Raw genomic sequence first — 6,701 nt, forward strand, 5'->3', positions numbered from 1 at the left:
TGGTAGTTTTTTATTTTATTTTATTATTTTTGTTTTTTATATGTATATTATATATAAATAGATTTTTCATTTTTTTATTTTAAAATAATTTTAAAACTCCAATTTGAAACTACTCCCCAATTTGACACCCAATTTGAATGGGTAGTTATTTTTTATATATTTAATTTTCGTTTTTTAATTATATTTAATTATAAGATATCTATATTTATTAATCCAAATNTTCTGGAACCTCATTGCTATGGTATACTTACTAGCTTTCTCACTTAATTGGTATGCCCTAACTCTTGCTATTCTGTTTCTTCTATGGTTTATTCGATTAGTTTGTTTTCAATCCTCAGCATAATTCTGCTTTCTATATGACTACGTGATCCTATTTAGTAACCATGTTAACCTAAGTCAGTTCAGTAATGTGAACTATTTACTAAGTCTAATTAATTGTCATGACCCGGATTTCCCACCATCGGGATCGTGATGGCGCCTACTCGTGGTAGCTAGGCAAGCCAACTTATTTACTTTTCATTAATAAATAAATCTGTTAACAATCTATAGCATCAATAAGAAATATGGAATTTAATAATAATAATAGCGGAAGTCTAATTTATAAGTCTGAATCAAAACGCGGAATAGTAACAATAACCTCTACCCAAGATTTGGTATCACATTACTCACGAACCACTAAGAATAAACTAAATACAAAGGTCTGAAAGAATTATAACAGCTGTCTGTCTCGAAAACAATGAGGCAACAGTCAAAAGGAAAACATAAAGAAGAGACGCCGGGCCTGCGGACACCTTCAAGGCTACCTTAGTCTCGTGAATAGGAAAGTCTGCTCCCGAACTACTGCTGCTGCTGCTCCTCAAAACCTGGACCTGTGCAAAAATGCACAGAAGTGTAGCATCAGCACAACCGACCCCATGTGCTGGTAAGTGTCTAGCCTAACCCCGGCGAAGTAGTGACGAGGTTAGACCGGATTCACATAAACCTGTGCAGTCATAAATATACAGCGAAAATCGAATATAAGGCAATTAACAGCATGGGAGGGGAAACATGCTATGGGGAGTTACAATAATAACAATAATCCAGAGTAACAACTAAAGCAACTTAGGTTCACAGTGAACAAGGAATCAATACTCAGATATAAACACATGGCATCAATAACTGTTGCGGCGTGCAACCCGCTTCATAATTACCATTTGTTGCGGCGTGCAACCCGCTCCACAATACCACTGTTGCGGCGTGCAACCCGACCCATATCATTTATCATGTATCATTGTTGCGGCGCGCAACCCGATCCTCACATATTATTGTTGCGGCGTGCAACCCGATCCTCAATATCATTGTTGCGGCGCGCAACCCAATCCTCACATATTATTGTTGCGGCGCGCAACCCGATCCTCACATTTATTATTGTTGCGGCGCACAACCCGATCCTCAATATCATTGTACAGTCCGACTCCCCAAACAACAGTCACAATTAAAGGGCATAAAAATAAGCAAATATTTGACAAACATCCCGGCAAGAGAAATAATCCAACAAGTTCAACCAAACGTCCCGACAAGGGAATCATCAACAACGCTTTCTCTTTCTTACTTTTCTTGTCTCACGATATCACTTGAGCCCAAGCTCCAAGAAATTTCTTATCTCATATTCCGTCACAAACAACAATATAACGACTTCCCAGTAAGGGGACAAAACATCATCTCAAATATTCCGGCAAGAGGATTACTATAACCACATTAGCCCCAACATCTAACCACCACAGTTATAACAAACCTATTACCACACTTAACCATCTCAGCTATATCTAACCTATTACCTCACCTAACCACCCCATCTATAACTAACCTATTACATTACTTAACCACCTCAGCTATAACTATAGTCATCCTACGACACAAGGAAATATTAACCTAAGCGACCCTAGTATCCGTCAAGAACACAATGCAGAGGAATCACAACCCAACAATAGCTCGTCAAGAGGGCAACATAATGATCTCTTCTCTTTCTCACTTTTACTTTCACAATTCGTTCTACAACTGGAGCAAACGCTTCTCAATGAAACAAGTCATTTCATATACTTTCAATATTNAAGAGGGCAACATAATGATCTCTTCTCTTTCTCACTTTTACTTTCACAATTCGTCTACAACTGGAGTCGACGCTCCTCAATGAAACAAGTCATTTCATATACTTTCAATATTCGTATCACAATTCGAACCAATGCTCCTAGGAATCAAATTATCATATCATCATTCACATGTAGTTCACAACATATAGAAATACTCCAATAAACATGGAATTCACAATCAGTTCATGATAATCGCATTTTAAGGACTCACGGTCATGCTAGACACCAATGTATAGATACTCGTCACCATGCCTATACATCGTACTCGATCACATAGCAATTAGCAACAAGACTCAACTCCTATTCCCTCAAGCTAGGGTTAAACCAAACACTTACCTCAAAGCCTTGAAATTCACTTAATCCTCAACTATCGCTTTACCTCGTGATTCCACCTCCAATACAGTGATATCTAGGCATAATTAATTCAACAATATCAATAAAGACTCAATGGCAATTTCTCATAGCCTAGATATGAATTTTCTAGCATTATTCCAAAAATACCAAAATTAGACACCGGGCCCACATGGTCCAAACTCTAGGCTCGGACCAAAACCCAATCACCCATAACCCCACGAGTGCAAATATATAATTTGTTTTAAGATTCGACCCCAAATTGAGGTTGAATCACCCAAAATTCTCAAAACCCTAACTCTACCCAAAACCCATAATTTCTACCTTGATTTCATGTTTTTAGGGCTAGGAATTCACTAATTAATGAAGGAAATTGAAGGAAACAAGTTGAACAATGCTTACCCAAGAAGTTTTGATGAAAGGGAGCTTCAATGGACGCCTAAGTGCTTGGAGAAGAAAGGGTTTCGTGTGTTTTTATGAAAAATCCCGTGCTACTGTTCTGTTTTTAACTTAAAAATTCGCTGGGCAAAATTGCCCTACGCGATCGCGGGAATAGGGATGCGATCGCGAAGGGTACCACTGACTGGTCATCGCGATCGCGTAGAAGAACTACTGGGGGTCCAAGGATTTGGCTTACGCGATCGCGTGGTTCAAGACGCGATCGCGAAGGAAGACGACTCAGTGCTATGCGATCGCGTGGGGAAGAGCGCGATCGCGAAGAAGGAAATCCCTGTGTAAAAATTGCAGAAAATCTGATATCATCCTAAGTCCAAAACCACCCCGAACACCTCCGAAAACACTCCCGAGCCCTCGGGGCTCCTGACCAATCACACACCCTAACTCAATAACATATTACGAACTTACTCGAGCGATCAAATCGCCAAAATAACCTCAAAATCATTGGATCAAGCCTCAAAATCATCATTTTCCTTTCAAACTTCATAAACTTCAAACTTTAGATATTTAGGTCCGAAACGCGTCAAACGACGTCCGATTTCGACCAAACTTTACAGAAAGCGCTTAACACATATTTAAGACTTGTACCGGGCGTCGGAACCAAAATACGAGCCCGATACCACAGTCTTTTAATCAATTTTCATTTCCATTTTCCTTAATAATTTCAAAAAAACAATTTCACAGAAAAATTCATTTCTTGGGCTCTAGACCTCGGAATTCGACTCCGGGTACATGGCCGAGTCCCATATTTTTCTACGGACCTTCCGGGACCGTCCAGTCTCGAGTCCGGGTCCGTTTACCAAAAATGTTGACCGAAGTCAACCTTAAACATATTAATATCAAAATTCTTCAATTTTTTCACAAAATTCACCTATTTCAACATAAAAGCTTTCCGGCTATGCGCCCGGACTGCGCACGCAAATCGAGACAAGTAAAAATGAGGTTTTCAAGGCCTCGGAAGTACAGAATGGATGAGGAAACAGGTGATGACCCTTTGGGTCGTCACATCCTTCACCTCTAAAACAACCGTTCGTCCTCGAACGGACAAAAGAAAGAAGTACCTGAGTCAGGAAATAGATGTGGATAACGGCTCCGCATGTCAGACTCGGACTCCCAGGTCGAGGCCTCAGGGGGCTGACCTCTCCACTGAACACGAACAGAAGGAAAACTCTTCGACCTCAGCTGTCGAACCTGCCGGTCTAGAATAGCTACCGGCTCCTCCTCATATGACAGATCCTTGCCTAACTGGACCATGATGAAGGCTAATACACGGGTAGGATCGCCGTGATACCTCCGAAGCATAGACACATGAAAAACTGGATGCACGGCTGATAAGCTAGGTGGCAATGCAAGCCTATAAGCCACCTCTCCTACTCGATCAAGAATAGGGCTAAGCTTGCCCTTCTTTCCGAATCTCATCACGCCCTTCATAGGCGACACCCGGAGCAATACTCGCTCTCCGATCATGAAAGCTACATCTCGGACTTTACGGTCTGCATAAGTCTTCTGCCTAGACTGAGCTGAACGAAGCCTCTCCTGAATAATCTTGGCCTTATCTAAGGCCTCCTGAACTAAGTCTGTACCCAATAACTGAGCCTCTCCCGGCTCGAACCATCCGACAGGAGACCGACATCGCCTACCATACAACGCCTCATATGGAGCCATCTGAATGCTGGACTGGTAGCTGTTGTTGTAGGCGAACTCTGCTAAAGGCAAAAACTGGTCCCACGAGCCTCCAAAATCAATGACACAGGCCCGGAGCATATCCTCCAAAATCTGAATAGTCCGCTCGGACTGACCGTCCGTCTGAGGATGGAACACTGATCTCAACTGAACCTGGGTACCTAACTCTTGCTGAACCGCTCTCCAGAAGCGCGAGGTAAACTGCGTACCCCGATCCGAAATGATAGATACTGGCACACCATGAAGGCGAACAATCTCCCGGATATAAATCTCAGCTAACCTCTCGGATGAATAGGAGACTGCTACTGGAATGAAATGCGCTGACTTGGTCAACCTATCAACAATGACCCAAATAGCATCAAACTTCTTCCGAGTCAACGGAAGTCCAGTAATGAAATCCATGGTAATCCTCTCCCACTTCCACTCGGGAAGCTCAATCCTCTGAGACAAACCGCCGGGCCTCTGATGCTCATACTTGACCTGCTGACAATTCAAGCACCGAGCTACATGCGCAACAATATCCTTCTTCATCCTACGCCACCAATAATGCTGCCGCAAGTCCTGATACATCTTCGCGGCGCCCGGGTGAATAGAGTACCGAGAACTGTGGGCCTCCGCTAAGATCAACTCTCGAATCCCATCAACATTGGGCACACAAAGTCGACCATGTAATCTCAAAACACCATTATCATCTAAGGTCACCTTCGTGGAACCTCCACGCTGCACCGTGTCTCTCAGGACACACAAATGGGGATCATCAAATTGCCGATCACGGATACGCTCCAATAGAGAAGAACGAGCGACTGTGCAAGCTAACACTCTGCTGGGCTCAGAAATATCTAATCTCACCAATCGATTGGCCAACGCCTGAATATCTAAAGCAAGCGGTCTCTGGCTGACCGAAATATACGCAAGACTACCCATGCTGGCAGACTTCCTACTTAATGCATCGGCCACCACATTGGCCTTACCCGGGTGATATAAGATAGTAACATCATAATCTTTCAACAACTCTAGCCATCTCCTCTGCCTCACATTCAACTCCTTCTGCTTGAACAGATACTGCAGGCTCTTGTGATCCGTGTACACCTCACACGTCACACCATATAGATAATGCCTCCAAATCTTTAAAGCATGAACAACCGCTGCCAACTCCAGATCATGAACCGGATAATTTTTCTCGTGGATCTTCAACTGTCTCGAAGCATAAGCAATAACCTTGCCATCCTGCATCAATACTGCTCCAAGTCCAATACGGGAAGCATCGCAATAGACCGTGTAAGGCCCTGAACCCGTGGGCAAAACCAACACCGGTGCCGTGGTCAGAGCTGTCTTGAGCTTCTGGAAGCTCGCCTCACACTCATCTGACCATCTGAACTGGGCACCCTTCTGGGTCAATCTGGTCATCGGGGCTGCAATAGAAGAAAATCCCTCCACGAACCGACGGTAATAACCTGCTAACCCCAAGAAACTCCGAATCTCGGTCGCTGAAGCTGGTCGAGGCCAATTCTTGACTGCCTCAATCTTCTTCGGGTCCACCTGAATACCCTCTGCTGATACAATATGGCCCAGAAATGCAACCGAACTCAACCAGAACTCGCACTTCGAAAACTTAGCATATAATTGACTATCTTTCAGAGTCTGAAGAACCACTTTGAGGTGCTGCTCGTGCTCTTCTTGGCTGCGAGAGTACACCAAGATGTCATCAATGAAGACTATCACGAATAAGTCTAGATATGGCCTGAACACTCGGTTCATCAACTCCATAAACGCTGCTGGGGCATTGGTCAAACCAAATGACATGACTAAAAACTCATAGTGCCCATACCGAGTGCGAAACGCTGTCTTAGGGACATCAGACGCCCTAATCTTCAGCTGATGGTAGCCAGATCTCAAGTCTATCTTTGAAAACACCTTTGCTCCCTGAAGCTGGTCAAACAAATAATCAATTCTCGGCAGTGGATACTTGTTCTTTATCGTCACCTTGTTCAACTACCGGTAATCAATACACACTCCGCATTGAACCATCCTCTTCCTCACAAAATAACACTGGCGCACCCCAAGGAGAAAAACGCTAAGGTC

This window comes from Nicotiana attenuata, unplaced genomic scaffold, assembly GCF_001879085.1.
Source record: "Nicotiana attenuata strain UT unplaced genomic scaffold, NIATTr2, whole genome shotgun sequence".
NCBI classification, from domain to species: Eukaryota; Viridiplantae; Streptophyta; class Magnoliopsida; order Solanales; family Solanaceae; genus Nicotiana; species Nicotiana attenuata.